General features: G+C 49.1%; 1 long non-coding RNA gene across 3 annotated transcripts in view; it reads left to right on the top strand.

Moving 5' to 3' along the window:
* The first annotated feature begins 10,601 nt into the window (after positions 1–10,601).
* LOC112059388 (uncharacterized) overlaps positions 10,602–19,480 on the top strand; it is a 166,003-nt gene continuing 157,124 nt past the window's right edge. For 2 of the 3 annotated variants that reach the window (XR_010600005.1, XR_010600004.1), the window contains exon 1: positions 10,602–10,811. This is a non-coding gene — a long non-coding RNA (uncharacterized LOC112059388). The remainder of the gene's footprint in view (positions 10,812–19,480) is intronic. The other variant, XR_010600003.1, reaches the window with a different exon arrangement.

Genomic DNA, 19,480 nt, shown 5'->3' on the forward strand with positions numbered 1-19,480 from the left:
ATGGCAATTACATATAGCATAAATTGGTGTATATTTCTTCTTTGTAGGACAATAAGAGGACCGAGATACCTTTCCATTAAAGCTAGCATTCCAGTGGTGTCTTGCTCGTCGAGTCTTTCATGGGTTAAGATTGGGGTGGCCAACCTGTGGCACCGGAGCCCCATGCGGCTCTTCAGAAGTTAATATGCGGCTCCTTGTATAGGCACCGACTCCGGGGCTGGAGCTACAGGTGCCAACTTTCCAATGTGCCGGGGGGTGCTCACTGCTCCACTCCTGGCTCTGCCACAGGCCCTGCCCCCACTCCACCCCTTCCCCTGACCCTGCCGTGCCCTCACTCTCCCTCCCTCCCCACCAGAACCTCCTGCACACAGCATAACAGCTGATTGGGAGTTGTGGGGAGGGAGGGGGAGGCGCTGATCGGCAGGGCCGCCGGTTGCGGGGAGACCTCATGGGGGGCTGCTGACATATTCCTGTGGCTCTTTGGCAAGGCACATTGGTAAATTCTGGCTCCTTCTCAGGCTCAGGTTGGCCATCTCTAGGTTAGGATATTCGTAGTAATCTGGCAGTTTACCTTTGCTTCTAAGAAATGAGAGTCCTGTGCTAAATTAGACTGGAAATAGGAAGTGGAAATCCATTATGAAGACTGCTGCAGATGTCTTGTATAACAAAGGGCACTTTCTTGATCCTATTCCTCTGCTACATAGTCCCTTGGTGTGAATGCAACTTTGTTGAAAAGCAGCGTTGGTATTGCTACGGTGGCTGCTGTTGGTACTGCGTCAACTTCTGTTTTGTGTTGCTGCTCAGTCACCCTCAAAGTTTTACAGGACAGTTTTTAGCTGAACAAGTCTGGGCATGCTGGCTCATTACCTCTTGAAGCCTGTTTGTTATATGATGAAAAATAAGTCGAGGATGTCCTTGTTAAAACAGCATTAATAAACATCACTGTTGAATTGCCAGTAGGCCTAGTGGGAGCAGGTATTCAGATTATAATGGACTGGTACTATGCCTAGCAAGCTTACCTAGCACTTTGCATTTAGTATCCTCTGATTTCAGTTAACTTCGACTTTATCAAACTTAACTTCTTGGCTTGGTAAATTTGCTATGATTAAGGTAAAATATTCAAAACACTTAAATGACTTAGGAACCTAAGTTTCAAAAGTGACTTAGGCACTCACATAAGACCATAAGAATGGCCATACTGGGTCAGACCAAAGGTCCATCTAGCCCAGTATCCTGTCCTTTGACAGTGGCCGATGCCAGGTGCCCCAGAGGGAATGAACAGAACAGGGAATCATCAAGTGATCCATCCTCTGTCGCCCATTCCCAGCTTCTGACAAACAGAGGCCAGAGACACCATCCCTGCACATCCTGGCTAATAACCATTGATGGACCTATCCTCCATGAACTTATCTAGTTCTTTTTTGAACCCTGTTATAGTCTTGGCCTTCACAACATCCCCTGGCAAAGAGTTCCATGGGTTGACTGTGCGTTGTGTGAAGAAATACTTCCTTTTGTTTTAAACCTGCTGCCTATTAATTTCATTTGGTGACCCCTGGTGACCCCTAGTTCTTGTGTTATGAAGAGGAGTAAATAGCACTTCCTTATTTACTTTCTCCACACCAGTCATGAGTTTATAGATCTCTATCAGATCCCCCCGAGTCGTCTCTTTTCCAAACTGAAAAGTCCCAGTCTTTTTAATCTCTCCTCGTATGGCAGCCGTTCCATATCCCTAATCATTTTTGTTGCCCTTTTCTGAACCTTTTCCAATTCCAATATATCTTTTTTGAAATGGGGCGACCACATCTGCACGCTGTATTCAAGATGTGGGCGTACCATGGATTTATATAGAGGCAACATGATATTTTCTGTCTTATCTATCCCTTTCTTAATGATGCCCAACATTCTGTTCACTTTTTAGACTGCTGCTGCACATTGAGTGGATGTTTTCAGAGAACTATTCACAATGACTCCAAGATCTCTTTCTTGAGTGGTAACAGCTAATTTAGACCCCATCGTTTTTACTTTGCATTTATCAACATTGAATTTCATCTGCCAGTTTGTTGCCCAGTCACTCAGTTTTGTGAGAAGCCAAAATCCTTGGTTTCTGGCTCAGTTATTTATTTATTTAATTTATCAAAAATTTTCAGTCGTTATTGAGAATGAAATTAGTGAAACGAATAGGTAGTTTTGCCACTGTCACTATTTTTTTTCAACCTCTTTTTGAACAGCTCTGTCAATTTAGAAGTTGGGATGGGAATTGGAATTTGAAATTCAGCAGCGGGCTAACACGGTGGCCCAAGAGATGCCTTTTGCTTTCCCCATGAAAACCGGAGCAGATTTGGCTGAGATATAAACCGTGGAGAATCACTACAGAAGTTGAATTAGAACAGTTAGCACTGTACAATCTCAAAGCTTGAAATATTGCCCCATTGCATTGTGAATATTCTCAGGCCCCACAGAACCTCCTGTATTGTACTGAAGTGAATGCAAAAATACAAATCCATAGAGATCGCTGGCAAAACCGACTCTCTTCCTGCTTTCCCCCGTTACGGTACCCTGCCGCGTAGGAGACTGAACACTCCGCTGTGAGCTAGGAGACAATGAAGTCTAGTCTGGTCTCTGCCTAGTGTTAATAATTCTGTGTACTTCCTCGTGCTCGTTAGTGAGCAATGTTCCTCACATCCCGACCCTAAGAGGCAGGAAATAGAATTCCTGCCCCCCACAAGAGCTGAACCGCAGAGTGGCACAAATCACTTTTGACAGGCCCGGGAAAAGATTCCAACCCTCTTACATGAGAGACCCAAGTCTCATCTGTGGAGCAACACAGCCTCTGGGACAGAATGTGCCCTGGGCCGGTGCTGTCTGTACAACGGGCCTGCTCCTGCGGACCCACCCCTGCAAAGCATTTTATGATCCACAGATGGATAATGCAAAGCATCATTAAAAAAATAAAACAAGTTGCTTCAATAAAAAATAGCTCCTTAATGCCTTGCAAAACCCTCCTACCATCTAGACGTTTCCATTCACAACTGGGCCCCTACTTCAGTCATTTCCCCTCCCACCAGGTCCCAGAACTCGATCCCAACATGAAAACTTCCCTGCTTTTTTCAATGGACTGATTTCTGAATTGCATCCATCCCTCTCTTTGACTGGGCACCCTACGTTAATTACCGAATAAATACAAAACTCAGAATACAGAGGTGTAAAAAGTGTGTGGCTACCTTGTCATCTTGCCTTGCAACATAATCCAGGTTAATAATCTTAGGCTGCATCATGTAGTTTGGAGAAAGCAGGCTCCAGATGCCTGTGTGCTCTGTAGCAAGAAGGGAGTGACCTGTCTGTCTCCTGTTGAAGCCATTCCACTTTGGATAAATAATTAGAGACATTAGCACAAGGCGACTGGCCCTGGGGTCTTCCATCTCCCACGTGGCTGCCCTCCCCCACCAGGCTACAGAGTCATTCTCTCTTTCTCTCTGCCCCCATCTCTGAGCCCGCCTACCAGATCAGAACACGCCTATCATTGCCTGGTTTGTGGATCACTCAGGGTCTTAGGCAGGAGATAGGTGTCCAGATGCCTAGAGGGATGTAGCAGTGCCCAAGGTCAGAGGCAGAAATTTAAGCTTGGAGGGAACTTTTACCATGGAAAATTTAGGCACCAAGTGAGTTTAGGCACCTACTGGGTTAGACGGCAGCCGAAAGGGGGGGTTGTGGATTGCAGCGGTGCCTAAAACTGGGACTTAGACTCCTAAAATTCTAGTGCTTTAGGCACCCAAGTTCCTGTGTAGATCTGGGCCCTATGCGTTTCTAACATAGCCCAAGTTAAGTGCATTGCAAGTATCAGCGGCAAGGGCTGTCTTTTCTCAGGCCTGTTGGTAGGAGATTTTATCCCAGAGATGTTGCTTGTTATGATGGGGGTTCTCTTCCAGGGTAATCTCCACTCATGTCTTTTTGTGGATTTATTGCTGAGTGGGAGAAGCAGCCTACTAGGGCAGGTTATTGTGAAAATGAAATTCTGTCAAAGTCCCTAGCGCATGGCATGGGCATTTGTTTGTCGTTTATAAAGCGAAACAAATAGACACAACCGTCTAGCACTGAGGTTGCAAAGCCATGTGTGCAAGAGTTCACACCAGCCGGGTCATTCAAGATCACTTGCAAACTTGCTTAACTGCTGTTCGGATAATTTAGATCTAGAAACTGACTGGCCAAAATAGCCACGTAAGAAGGGAATTCAGCACAATGTGTGCTGAAAATGATTTTCTTAAAGCGCTGCCATGTCCAGAGCAGCTAGACAGACGGCCCTCTGTGATTATTATTTAATTACACTCTGGCAGTGTTGAGAAGCTAGGTGCTGGACAGTCACGGAACAGAGCTAGTCGGGACCCCAAAGAGTTACAAGCTAAGTCTAAGATGACAATAGGGCGGGATATGGCAAACCGATGGGGGACAGCAATGTAACAATGAGATGCTCTTGGCATGGCGAGTAGCAGTCATAACACGCCAGCCGCCTAAACATGGCTGAGTTTTTGGTAGGCATCCTAGCCAAGGTGAGTTTTAAGAAGGGATTTGAAGGAAGACAATGTGGTGGCTGCAGTTTTTTTAAAGGTCTATCTGACCGGGCAGCACGGGAGATGCCTTAGAATACATGTTGCTGGTGATATTATACCCATCACAGAACCTTGCTTTACATGGGAGCTGGCCCAGCGGGAGCAGGAAAGTCTTTTTTATTTTATTTTGCAATACTGTGTGGGTTGCATAAGGTTTTGATATTGTTAATACTTAGTATGCGTGTGGCACTTCCCCTCTTCAACACACTGTGTAGAAACACACAAAGTATCATCATCCTTTCATTACAGAAGGGGAAACAGAGGCAGAAAGGAGTCGATGTAAGAGGTGGGGTTAGAATTCAGGAATTTCTAGCTAACAGTTCTGGGCTTAGATCCATACACACCTCTCGTATTCTTGCCTTACATTCCATAGGGCACACAATAAGAATTTTAAAGAATGCAATCCTGTAAAAGATACAGGCCACCAGTTTGGTGGCATCTCCCATGGAATGGGAGCCGACATTATTTCTCTGAACACTGTGACCTTCATTTTCCAAAGTGACTAGAGATCTTGATTGCCTCAAAGGTTCTAATTTTCAGAGAGCTGGTACACCTAAAATGAGGAAGCCAAAATTGCTAGTTACTTGTGAAAATGTCAAGTCCACATGGAAAAAAATAATGCATGCTTTAAGAGCTCTGTGTAGGTGGGCATCCATGGGGCATCCATGGGACAGTTGATGCAGGGATCCCTGCAGGATTGGGGTCTAAGTTCTTAATATGTGGCATGCCCCTCTTTACCTGGTTGGCTGAGATAGTCATCGCATAGTGCTAACGAGGTTGTATTTTTATTAAACCTGTTTGCAGGTGTCACTTCAAAGAAAATGGCAAAGACAAGCAGTTCTCTGTTAGAGATGTCTTGCACTGCTGGAGCACATGAGCGTAATGGTGAACAAGATGGAAAGACTTTTCCTGTGTCCCAAGATGAGCTCTGCTTTCCATCCTCAAGGTATTTTCTCTGCCACGATGCTTCACATGCTTATTAACATATTGGTTGTATTCATGTGGGTAGAATATATGCGCCCGAAGAATTAAAGGTGTGAACGTAACCCAGCCACAGTCCAACATTCAACAGTTTTAAACAAGGTTTGGTATACAGAGATCTCAGCCTGCCTGGTCCCATGGCAAGCACCCCATTAAACATCCTCTAACCTTCTATTAAAGATACAGAAAAAGAAGGAAAAACAGTTGAAATCTTTGAAATGTGAAGTATTAAGTATGGCTTTCGTTTTAACAACATCCCTTATTCTCTGTTTCCCTTTGGCTGGAGAGAGTTTATAGAAGGAACGCTCTACCCCATTTAACAGTTTCTTGGAGGGTATTAAAGATGGTAATTACTGTGCTGATTTTCGCTGGCAAGTTCACTGCTGGAAAATCACTGGCACAGCTCACGGTCTGATCAGCCACTCCGAGACTTGGCAAACTCGTGCCAGCGTTGTGCTGTCTAGGGCATTGCATTTAGCTCCCTCTCTCTGGTCACTGGCTTACAGCAGTGTTGCAAAATACAGAGTCCCGGCCGGCTAAGCCACACGCTCCTCAGACAGAAGGAATAAGAGAAGAAATAAGATAGGGAAGCACAAGGACACATGGTGTTGGGGGGAGTGCACAGACAAATGCTCACATTCCAGGTGGTGTGGGGGTGGTGGTATCATCTGGGTCCCTCTCTCTGGGTTGGCCTGGTCGAGCTATCTCTCAGGATTAAGATGTAGAAGATCTGGGGTCCCAGGAGACGGTCTTTCAGTCAGCCAGTATCATGGCTGCCCTTCCCTCCTCCCCAAAGTCTCTTTATGAGGATCTGAAAGGGGGAGTGGTGGGTGGAAGAGTCCATCCCCTCATTTTTTTTTGTCCACAAATTAGGCTTAATTTCCAACACACCAGTTTTGATGCATGGATTTCCGGTCTCACACTGTTCTTGTTTACCAGGCATGATCTTAGCACAGTCTTTGAATAATATCAGTAGGCCTTTTTGTTTGGACTAATTCAATCTTTTGGTCTTTTTTCTGAACCTTTCCTCATCCCCACTTGTTGTGGGGTATTGACACTTCATAGAATATCAGGGTTGGAAGGGACCTCAGGAGGTCATCTAGTCCAACCCCCTGCTCAAAGCAGGACCAATCCCCAACTAAATCCCCAAATCCCTAAATGGCCCCCTCAAGGATTGAACTCACAACACTGGATTTAACAGGCCAGTGCTCAAACCACTGAGCTATCCCTTCATGAACTTTCACTCACCTTTCACAGATGAGCTCAGAATTAGGGGACATTATTACAACAGCCCTGATGACTTAAATAGAGCTACCCAGATGCGTAAAGTGAGGCATGTGCCTATGTCTTCCCTGGCTTCCTCCAGGATTTCTTAGCAACTTAGCCTATATGAAAAGCCCAGATCAAATGTCTGTTTTCTTTTGTATTAACAGACTCAAAACTCACAGGCTACTCCTCCAAAGGCCTTCAGAAATTGCTGGCACATGTAATGTCCATTAACGGTACAAAAAAAGTTTTGGGGGGACCTATGAGTTCCTTTAAATTATCCAGTGTGGGAAAAGGACTTGGAATATTAAAAACAAACACACACACACAATCTCAGAAGATACTAAGCCTTCACAAATGAAGACTATATCTGAATTGAAGCTGGGCAAAATTTTTCAAGTGAAACTTTTTTGGTGAAAAATGCAGATTTGGTGGCACCAAAACATTTTGTGAACCTGTGTCATTTTGTCAAATTTGTTTTGGTTAAAACAAACCTAAATAAAATTTCAGAAAAAAAATCAGTGTTTCATTTTGACATTTTCTAAACAAAACATTTCATTTTTTTTGGTTCTTTTGACTTTTCATTCCAAAATATCCTTTAATTTTATTAAACAATCAAAAATGTTGAAAAATGGTTGAAATCAAAACAAAATATTTCAGTTTTGCTGAAACAAAACATTTTGTTTGACCTGAAGAGAATTTTTTTTACTTTTTGATTTGCTGAAAATTTTGTTTCTGGTTTGACCTGAAATGATTTTTTGAATTGTCAGTGAACTGAAAACAATTGTTATCTACCCAGCTCCATCCGGAATCAACTAAATGTGAGTCCAGGTTTCGATTAGTGCAGTGTCCCAGTACCTCATACCCAGACACACTTGGCTGCATTAAGTTTAAAGAACCAAAGTGCAAGTTTTAGTTAATGAAATTGGTCGTTGACTCACACCCTAAAGATGAGAAACAATGAATCAGCCTAAACTCACTCATAGAAATAGCTTGTGTTTTCTTGACTGTTTTGTTCAAATGAATCCCATGTTCTACCCATTTTCTAGGTCCTCTTCTAATTTGATGGTACCCAGTAGGAGCTTGTCTACACAGTGCTACTTCCAGACTATAGGGCTGTGAATTGTAGAGCGCTCTAACAGGGTGTGCACTAACTGCCCCTTGTAGATCCTGCTGGGATGAACTAAAAGGTACCTAGCTTGTGTTACTAATAGTCTTGGGACTACATCGACGAGAACTAGGTACCCCTAGTTTGCACCAGCAGGGTTGGCAAAGTGCAGTTAGCATTCTAATGGGGTGCACACTCTATAATTCCCACACGGTGTAGACACGCCCTAGGTCTACACAACTGGAGTGAAAATTGCTCATTACTAAACCAGTTTGTGTCATAGTTTATATATAGCAAGTGCCATAATCTGTGATTATTGAACTTTTCTCTATGTCAGATTCAACATGCTGTAGTTTATCCCTTATTTAAGGTAAGATCCTGATGGGGCTGTCTTCAGATTTGCCTGGTTGCTTTCATTCTGTGGCAAAATGTTGAATTTGCTAATCACTCTTTTCAGTGTGATATTCCTTTGTTTTCTTTTCTCCAGTAATATCCTGAATGCATACAGACCATGCTGTAGTCAAAACAATTCTACTGAACTAAGATATCGGCTAGCATAGACACTACCTCAAATCTAATGTGACTCACGATCATTTTCATCTCTAGGGAAACATTATGTACTTTTGCTTTATTTCTATCTAATGTCTAATTATTTCCAGAGTCAGTGCTTACTGCCTCTTTGTCGCTGTTATTTTATAATTAATGGACTTTAAACAGAAACTGTCCAGTTTGTAATTGAGATAGCGTCTAGGAGAAATGGATCTTAATACACCTTACAATTGGCTAGGTTTTAAAACGTTAAAAATGCACATGAAGCAGGATGCATGTTAACTACAGAGGGACTGATCTGGCTTTCTTGGAAACATCGGACTTGCCAGCGGGCTCCATCGGGTCTGTATCCTGTCTTTGACATTGACTGGCATCGGCTGCATCAGGGGAAAGTGCAAAACAGCCAGTAGTAGATGGCTACGGAATAACCTGTTAAGAGGGAAGTTCCTAGCCCTGTTAATTTGAGGTTGGTTATGCCCCGAAGCATAAAGGTTTACCCCACTGTAAAACTAGAGTGCTGTGGTGGTGAATCAGCCCGCAACGTGTTCATTGACGGCATAGCCACCAAGCTGCTCATAGCAGCAAATTACAGTTACATACAGTATGCGCCTGGTCAGGTTTTAATTGCCCTGGCCACACAGAAAGAAAGGCCAGACCCAATGGGTGTGGTTTAATTAGGCCAAAACTGTATTTACTTCACTTATCTGAGAATACCAGCAATAAATCATACCATGCAGGTCCTCATTTCCTTAATCCTGGTTCCAGTAGCCCATTGCTGGTACCCTGCTTCCCCCCTGCCTCAGATGAGGGGTAAGGCGGGGAGGTTGTCTCCTGGCTCTACCCAATGTTAGGAGCCCCATCCACGCCTCTTTCCCCAACTTCTTTATGGGATGCTTCCCCAAAACCTTCTTCCAACTCCTGTTTATCCATGAACGGTATCCCTTCTGTAGCGAGGCCCTGCATGGGACAACTGCGAGATTTGGACCTAACCTCAGTACCGATCCCTACCAGGTCCGTGGCCAACCCACCCTGCCTGGCCAGTGGGACTGCTGCAGGACAAATTCTTCCCCAGCTCCAAAGGAAGAAGGTGATGAGTGCAAAGCTCAGCCAATCGCAGAAACCCGGTCCTACTCTCATCCCATTGCTGCTGGCCTGAGGTAGAGAGAGTGAGTTCCTATCAAGGTGCAGGGGGTCTAAATACCTGCTCTCCCTGCACACGTTGGGTCAATGTTTCCCCATACCTGGTCCTTCCACTTCTTTTTCCTCTCCTGGCTCTGTACAAGTGAGTTCCCCTATTGCCCCCATCCCCAATCCCTTTAAGTGTAGCGCCTTAAAGAGACTTGGCCTCTTTCTTTCTGTAGCCAGACAAGGACTCACCGACTCCAGTTACAGTGAGTACATTTTATCAAGCCAACGTTCACTTCACCAGTTTAATAAGCGAACATATTATGCCAGTGATACTCACACTGAGGCTCGTGATCCTCAAGTGGCTTTTTAATGTCTCCCCTGCGACTCTTTGCAGCACATGATATTAAAACACGGTGTGATTTAATTATTAACCCATCTAAGGTATTAACCAATCAGGAGGCTTTTACTATGTTATTAACCAATTGTAGTGGATAAAATAACACTTGGTCAGTCTTTTTGCTGTGAGAATAATAGGTATGTAGATATAAAAATAGTAAATGAAACAATGAATTCACACTGCTGTGGCTCTTTGGGGTAATGTTGATCACTCATTTGGCTCCTGAACCACTGAGATCCGAGTGTCACTGTATTATACAGTACATGAATAGGTGGCGAAGAAATTAAATTCACTCACAAACTCTCATTCTCTGTTTCTGATGTTTACTTTATCATTCATTACTGTTTCCTCTGGAGGTGATTCCCTGGCCTTTTGTAGAAACAGAAGAGGCAGCAGGATCTGTTCAAAGAATATACAAAACATTTCCCACCCATGGTGTCATTAAAGGCTATTCTTCCTGGAAGAGCAGAAGTTGCGATAGAGACCCTGAGAAATTGACCAGTCATACTCAGAAGTATGAAGAGAATGAAGCTAGAGGAAGTAGTGGTTGGTGAGTCAGCGTGAGTAATTTTGTTCCAATGAGAATGAAGATTGAGGGTTTTTTTTTCCCTCTTAAACATTTTGGACATCATTGCTTAATGGAGGGAAATAAGCGATATTATGTCTGTGTAGCTAGTACTTCTTGATTTTTAAATCAAATGAAAAAATATTTAGACTCTAGATATGTGTCTTCATAGGCACCTTCCTCGTAGGAAAGTGAGGGGGAAAACAGCTCCTGGTGAGTATGTTTCTGTCCTTTTTGTATTGGTGATAATTTTTCAGTATGTATTAGAATCTAATGTGGGGTTAACTTTGCCCTCCTGGGACACAGAACTGATGTATTCAGTGCACTGAAACGTTAGCAGGATGGAATTGTTTGGTTTGGTGTTGTTGGTTTTTTTTTTTTCATCCATATACCATTGGCAGATGTACTTTTGATTTGTGAGTTTTCCTAATAATGAATGCACTGGATTCATTACAGCTTGTAGCTGCTTGTTGTAGACCGAGCACTTGGCCGTGTTAGATGGTAAAGAAAACTGATCAAGAAGCCATTAAGTTCAAAAGTTGAGCTCAGTTTGATGTGGGTTATTGCACAAGCCAAGGGGAGGAGGGGGCTGAAGTTTGCTGTTTCATTCTACATACAGGGAGGGTAACTTCTGTTGTTGGGCTGCCTGCTGTTAGTGCAAGATTTTCATTCAAGAATGGACAGAAATGCAAGATATGGACGTTTAATATATAACTGTGTTTCAATGGAGACCTGATCCAAACTCCACTGAAATCAACGGAAGGTCTCCCATTGGCTTGGCTCACGCTCTGTGCTACACACATTCTTCGTCATTTTATCCAAATGCAGAGCCACAAGCCAGTAATCTGAGTGTGTTGTACCCTCCAATATAAAGGGGTAAAGCTGCTAGGTGAGAGCGAGCGAGTGAGCAATGTGATTATCCCTCACTAGGTTACTGAAGGCTGCATTTCTATTTCCCATGTTGTTAATTGACTGAGTTTGATGCTAAGCAAAATGCTGGTGCTCATCTTCTGCTGGAAACGTTGTTTTTCAAGCCTGTCTACTTACTGTAGACCCAGTTTCATTTACTGTATCACAGGTCACATGACAAGCATTTTTGGTAACTTGGTTTTGTTTTTTTTGTTAAAAAAAAAAGAGAGAGAGAGAGAGAAAGAGAAAGAACCCCCCTCCCCCGAATTATGGCATAACAGGAGGAAGAGTGCTGCCCTATCTCTTGGGTACAGTAACTTGAGTGCGTGGGCTACATGGATTAAAATGAGTCAGCACTCTCCTTAAAAATGGCTTGTTGTTGAAAAGGGAGGTTAAACCTGCCTTCAGCAAACAGTATCACAGTCTCGTTTGCTTGTAGAAGTCTTTACCTACTTCAGCTGCAGTTAGTAAAACGACTGGGGTGGTTGTTGTTTTTTTGAGGTACACTGCTACAATCTTTGCAGCCTGCCCTCTGGTTGCAGGCGATTCATTTGATACAACAGAATGAAAATAGCTCTCATCATGTGCTTGTCTCGGCTCGTGAGTCAGAATATCTTGCAACTACAATTCCTTCCTATGCTTAGGATCATAGATTTCACGGCCAGAAGGGGACCATTATGGTCTAGTCTGCTGTCCGGCTTAGCATAGGCCAGAAAATTTCACCCAGTGACTCCTGCATGGAGCACAGAACTTACTATGTCTTGCAGAAACACATCCAGTCTGACTGGGCTAAGAAATTATCCCTCTGGGTGCCCTGTTGGGAACCCCTGCATCGGACCAAGATCCACGTTCACACTTATTTTAGTGACGTATCAGTTACCTCGTTTTTAGTCCATTTAGTGTAATTTCAAAGGGGCCATTGTGATTATCTAGTCTGATCCCTTGCCATAGAATATCACCCAGCGTGATGCCTGCTTCGAGCCCGGTAACTTGTGTTTGACCTCAGCCACAGATTCTTTGCAGATTTGCTTTGAAGAGATTCCATTGAAAAAACTGTCTCCTAGGTGGTTCTGAAAGGTTTATCCTTCTGGTGCTTTTAGGGTTGCCAACTTTCTAATCGCACAAAACCGAACACCCTAGCCACACCCCTTCCCTGAGACCCCGCCCCGCCCCTTCCCCAAGACCTCACCCCCCACTCACTACATTCCTCCTCCCTCGGTGGCTCGCTCTCCTTCGCTCTCACTCACTTTCACTGGGCTGGGGCATGGGGTTTGGGTACAGGAAGTGATGAGGGCTCTAACTGGGGTTTGGGCTCTGGGGTGGGGGCAGAAATGAGAGGTTTAGGGAGCAAGAGGGGGCTCCAGGCTGGGGCAGGGAGTTGGGGCATGAGGGCTGTGGGCTTTGGGGTGGGGTCGGGGGTGAGGGGTGCAGGAGGGGGCTCCAGGCTGGGAGGTGGGGCCAAGGGATTCAGAGTGCAGGAGGTGGCTGCAGGTTGAGGCAGGGGGTTGGGGTGTGGGAGCGGGTGCAGGCTCTGGGGTGCAGGAGGGGGCTCCAGGCTGGGAGTGGGGCCGAGGGATTCAAAGCGTGGGAGGGGGCTGTGGGTTGACACAGGGGGTTGGGGTGCAGGAGGAGGTACGGGCTCTGGGCTGGGGGTGTGGGCTCTGGGATGGGGCTGCTGATGAGGAGTTCAGGGTGTGGGAGGGGGGTCTGGGCATGCGGCAGGGGGTTGGGGTGCGGGGGGTAAGGTCTCCAGCTGGGGGTGCAAGCTCTGGGGTAGGGCTGGGGATGAGGGGTTTGGAGTGCAGGAGGGGGCTCCGGGTTGTGGGAAGGGCTCAAGGCAGGGGCTTGGGGTTGGGGCACGGGCTTACCTCAGACGGCTCCTGGTCAGTGGTGCTGCGGGGCTAAGGCAGGCTCCCTGCCTGTCCTGGCACCGTGCTGCCCCCCAGAAGTGGCCAGCAGCAGGCCCAGCTCCTAGGCGGGGGAGCCAGGAGGCTCTGCACGTTGCTCTTGCTCACAGACACCGCCCCCTAGCTCCCATTGGCCATGGAGCCGGTGCTTGGGGCGGGGGCAGCGCATGGAGCCCTGTGGCACCCCCGCCTAGGAGCTGGACCTGCTGGCCACTTCCAGGGCACAGTGCGGTGCTAGGACAGGCAGGGAGCCTGCCTTAGCCCCACAGCACCACTGACCGGGAGCCGCCAGGGTCCCTTTTTGACCGGGTGTTCTGGTCGAAAACTGGACGCCTGGTCACCCTAGGCCTGGGGGTGGAGGTGAGGGGTTCAGAGTATTAGAGGGGGTTCCAGGCTGAGGCAGGGGGTTGGAGTGTGGGAGGGGGTACAGGCTCTGGGCTGGGGCCAGAAATGAGGGATTCAGGGTGCGGGAGGAGGCTCTGAGCTGGGGCAGGGTGTTGGGGTGGGGGGATGTGAGGGCTCCGTCTGGGGGTGCAGGCCAAGGATGAGGGATTTGGGGTGCAGGAGGGGACTTCGGGCTGGGGTTGAGGGGTTCAGAGTGTGGGAGGGGGCTCTGGGCTGGGGCAGGGTGTGTGGGGGGGTGAGAACTCCGGCTGGGGGTGCAGACTCTGCGGTAGGGCTGGGGCTGAGGGGTTTGGAGCATGGGAGGTGCGGCCAGGTGGCACTGCGTGCTGTCCCGTCCGCAGGTGCTGCCCCTGCAGCTCCCATTGGCCATGGTTCCTGGCCATTGGGTGCTGCAGAGCTGGTGCTTGGGGTGGGGGCAGCGTGCGGAGCCCCCTGGCTGCCCCTAAGCATAGGAGCCAGAGGGGCACATGCCACTGCTTCCGGGAGCTGTGCGGAGCCACGGCAGGAGTCCCTTTTTGACTGGGCATACCAGTTGAAAACCAGAAGCCTGGCAACCCTAGGCCCAGGGCTAGCCAGCCCTGTTCAGTTAGCTCCCACCCTGCCACACCTGCACTGGGAGGAAACCCAGGAGGGTGCCCTGCGGGAAAGCGTTACCGGAGTGGAGCCAGTGCCTGTGGTGGGCCGGGAGAAGGTCTGGGCTCCAGGGAGGCAGTGCTGGGGCCGTTGTTCCTCCAGAGGCGTGGGGAGCTGGGGCAGTGGTGGCTGACTTTTCCAGTCCAGGGAAGAAGCGGGGGAGCTGTAGTCTAGCCCTAGAAGAAGGGAGACTTCCCCTGCCGAGCCAGTGCTCTGCATCGAGTGAGCCCAGAGAGGGCTGGAAGACCCTGTGTGTTCATTTGGGACGACTGTCCAAGGCAGTGTTTGTTTGGAACGTTGAGTGCCCCAAAAGGGGGTTGAACTTGGAGAGTGACCCCACTGGAGAGCTGAGCCACATGAATCTCTGGGAGAGACAGAAAAAACCTGGTGAGGGGAAACCGAGGCAGGGATGCTGCAGGGCTACCCTGTGCCATCAGGAGGTGGCAACCCTTTTACAACCCCTTTAAAGGGTTCAGTATATTACCACTGTGCATGCCATGTAGGGGCCAGAGCCATGGCTTTGCCCTACATCTCCCCTCCTTTTCAGCAAGTTGTTCCTGGGGTACCCCCGGTATTCCCCCGGCAGGAGGCTGCAATTCTGGTCGTTGCATAGGTGGATCATACAAGGGTGGGTAGCCTTTCCTCCATGGAAGTGCTACCTCAGAGCTGGGAGTGACCTTGCTGCCCGGCTGTAGCACTGAGAAGGGTACCAGAGCGGTGGAGTAGATGCTTGTGGAGTGTCTGATCATTTTTAGAGAGAGGTTTATTGCAGCTGTATATGAAGGGGGGATCATCTCATTAACAAATGGGGAACTAAATTTTTTTGGTGGTGGGAACATCGCATTCTCCAGCCCCTTGTCACTTGGATCCTGCCATTTGTCTCGTCTGAGATTCGTGGCCACTTCGAGGTCTGACGCACAAGACAGCCGAGGTGCAGTGGTGTGGAATGACATCAGCTAAGCACACTTATATCGCCGAGCTGATGGGTAGCATCTCCGCCGCTTTGTGTACTTGGTTTCTCTCCTTTTTCGCTACAAAAATGTCACCTGACCCTCTTTGAAGAGCGATTCCCTATTGTGGTCAATGCAATGAAGCCAATAAGCAGGCATAGGGGTTCGGGGGAATGGAGAAGTGGCATAAGCCAGGTCTCAGTGGGGCCTACCCCAGAGTCCAGTGTGAGTGCTGCATGTTACCCCGGGAGACGCTGAAACTCACACCCTAACTCCAGGGCAGCACTGACAGGCTCTGACGGAAATTGCATCAAAGCCTCCTTACCAGAAGAGCTGGCTGGATCAGTGGGTTTGAGCGTGGCTGGGAGTGCAGGGCGGGGCTCTCCGGGCCTTTGAGAACAGTTCAAAGCCATGGTGATGAAGTCTGTTCCGCAGTGGCTCATCCCCGGCAGCGCTCCCGGTTACCACTTGCCACCACAGAGCTGTCGGTGACACGAACACACCGCTCTGCTTTTGAAGAATTTTTTTTCCCCCTAGTCATGCTTTCAACACTGAGATTTGGAAACTCAGCAGCAAGCCTAGAAGGTTCACTCACTCAGCAAAGCTGGGAGTGCAAGCCCATTGATGCACAAATAGGGCAGTTTTCAGTTTTGCTTTTCACAAATAGGCCCTGCACAAAGGGTAATTTTGTCATTAACTCAGGGCACGCTCTGTGTCCAGGGCACATGTTTGTGCCACAGGCTGTTCTGTGTCTAATGAGCATGTAAGAGCAATGGAAAACAACGACAAAGCTTTGCCCAGAGTAAGTACTGGAGATGAAAACGTTTGTGTGATATTGACTCCATACCTTGCAATCACAGCAATGCTCTTCTTGCTCCGCTCTATTGTTACCAATAGGGATACAAATAAGGGGCCTGATTCTGCCAAGCATTTGTTGTCAATGGAACGCCTTATGTAAGTACTACTCAGTGTGAATTAGGTGGTTGAATCAGGCCCATTATGACTAGGACAAATCCTACTACACTGGTGTATATGCAATGAAAGATCTTCATGCCCATAAACCTCAGTGTCCTCCTCTTCTTCCGGACACTGAATCGCAACACAACATAGCTGATACTGCTGTATATGGTATCGCTAACGAGCAACCTCAGACTAGCCATTACATCCCCAAAAGACAATGTGAAAAGAACGTTACTAGGGGTGCACAGTCAAGTACGCAGAGTTAGGAAATGCCAGAATTAAGGCTGCTTGTGCAACCTTAATTTGCCCCCCTTTGTGAGTCTGGATGATGATCTAGTCCAGTGCTTCTCAAACTATCTGATGTGGTGGTCCGGCAATTTTTTCCCCAATGTGCCAGGGACCGGTACCATAAGGCGGCACGCGAGCCGATTTTTTTTTTTTTTAATGGCAGGCTGTGGGCCCCGGCCGCTGCCGAGCCCACTGCCAGCCTGGGGTTCCGTTTTTTTTTTTGTTTTTTGCCAAGCACGACCCTTCTGGTACTTACATTCTTCTTCGAGTGCTTGCTCATATCCATTCCATTAGGTGTGTGCGCGCCGCGTGCACGATCGTCGGAAGATTTTTACCCTAGCAACACCGGCGGGTCGGCTGTGGAGCCCCCTAGAGTGGCGCCTTCATGGCGCTGAATATATACCCCAGCCGACCCGGCGCCCCCTCAGTTCCTTCTTACCGCCCCTGACGGTCGTTGGAACTGTGGAGCGCTGCTTAGCTGTTCTCCACTCTCCCTAGCTTAGTTCGTTATTCATAGTTATAGTCCTAGTGTTTATAGTTAAATAGTTCAATAGTTTTAAGAGTTGTTATAATAGTTCAGGGGATTAAGGGGGTCGTCTCCCCCTTTCTCCCCCGGCCGCGGGGCCGGGCTCATGCCCAACGCTCCCGGCTTCAAGCTGTACGCCTCCTGCGCTAAGCCTATGCCCACGAGCGACCCGCACGATTCCTGTCTGAAGTGCCTGGGAGAGTCCCATCAAACAGATAAGTGCAAGATCTGTAAGGCCTTCAGACCAAGGACCAAGAAGGAGCGGGACCTTCGGCTCCGGCAACTCCTGATGGAGGCGGCACTCAGTCCGGACGCTCCATCTACAAGTCAGGCCCCGGCACCTAGCGCCTCGGTGCGCAGTGCCCCGGCGGCACCGGCCATGACGACCACGCGAGTGGCGTCAGATGAGCCTTCCCGGCACCGGACCTCGTCGGCACCGAAAGCACAGCAAGTGCCTCGGCGCCGGTCATTATCCCCAGGGCATAAGAAAGCCCATAAGACGGGGACCTCCGTGCCGAAGACGCTGGCTCCCCCAGTGCCGGGGGTAGAGCCGCGTACGCCGGTGGAGCACCGGAAACAGGTGCCTCCAGCACCGTCGACTCCGGCGCCGAGGCCGTTGAGTCCGGTGCAGACGGCGTCTCCACCGAGGCAGGCGGTGATACAGTGCCTCCCGTCGACGCCAGAGACCTTCACGGCGGCGAGAGACTTAATAGCTCTCACGGAGCCGGCACCGCCTCAACCACCGGCACCGACGGCACCGTTGCCTCGCCCGGTCCAGTCGAGGGGGAAACCTGCCTTGATGCGCCCTCCATCGCAAGGGCTGGAACCTCGGCACCGATCCAGGTCCCGAAGCAGGTCCCCACGCCGCTCGCAGTCCCGGCACCGAATATCACCTCGGCACCGGTCGTACTCGCGGCCAAGATCTTCTTCGCGGCACCGCTCTACGTCTCGGCACCGCTATGATTGTCGGCACCGATCAACGTCGAGAAGTAGTTCTCGGCACCGCTACGGTCGCCGCTCGACGTCGAGAGGCCGCTCCCGGTACCGGGCATACTCCAGGTCCTCGTCGAGGTCCAGATCCGACTCCCGGTACCGACGAGGTCATCGGCACCGGTCGCGGTCCCGGCACCGATCGCCGGCACCGCGTGGAGATAGATCATCTCCAGACCGGCACCGTGCGGCACCGCAGCCCACGGGAATCGTCTCGACGCTCTCGGCACCGCCATGGCCATCGAGATCGGGGTCTCGCTCCTCGGAGGACCTCTCGAGATCGGCATACCCCCCTCAAGGGCAAGCCGAGGAACAGGACTTGGGCCATTGGCAGAACATAACAGAGGACCATTCTCATGGCCCATCTCACTGGTCGTTTTGGACCCCGTGGGCGTACCATCAGGCGCAAGGGGCTCCAGTTGCTTCGACCTCTCGCTCCGGTCACTCTGTTAGAAGGGCCCCGGAGTCCACCATCTCTCGGCCTCCGCCAAGGGGCATGCAGGCTTCCGTGTCCGCACCACCTGACGCCCTGGACTCAAGCGCAGGTGATGCTCCGGCCCAGGAGCAGGGAGCCCAGGACCCTCCCTTGGATCCTGTCCCACCGGAGGCATCTTCCTCTTCCTCTCCGGATGAGGCAGTGGCGGGCACATCGTGCACAGGTCCACCTCCAATAGATCTTCGGGCTCACCAAGATCTTCTGCGCCGGATGGCCCGTGATATGGACCTGCAGGCGGAGGAGATAGTGGAGGTGCACGACCCCATCGTGAATATCCTCGGAGTGGATGCCCCATCGAGGGTGGCGTTACCCCTGATCCGCACGATACAAGCCAATGTATCTACGATATGGCAGACTCCTGCCTCTATCCCACCCACAGCGAGAGGGGTGGAAAGGAAATACTTTGTTCCGTCTAAAGACTACGGGTACTTGTATACCCACCCCCAGCCGTGTTCACTGGTGGTGGCATCAGTGAACGCAAGGGAGCGCCACGGTCAACAGGCCGCAGCGCCCAAATCGAAGGAGGCTAAGCGCCTCGATTTATTCGGCCGTAAAGTTTACTCAGCCGGAGGGTTGCAACTTAGAGCGGCTAATCAACAGGCGCTCTTGAGCCGCTATAGCTTTAACTCCTGGAACTCTATGGGGAAGTTCAAGGAGTTGGTTCCCCAAGAGTCCAGGGAGGAGTTTGGAGCCCTGGTGGAGGAGGGTAAGAAGGTGGCTCGGACCTCCTTACAGGCCTCCTTAGACATAGCGGACTCTGCTGCGAGAACCCTGGCCTCAGGTATCGCTATGCGGAGGATCTCCTGGCTCCAGGTTTC

This window comes from Chrysemys picta, chromosome 3 (assembly GCF_011386835.1).
Source record: "Chrysemys picta bellii isolate R12L10 chromosome 3, ASM1138683v2, whole genome shotgun sequence".
In the NCBI taxonomy this organism is placed as follows: Eukaryota; Metazoa; Chordata; order Testudines; family Emydidae; genus Chrysemys; species Chrysemys picta.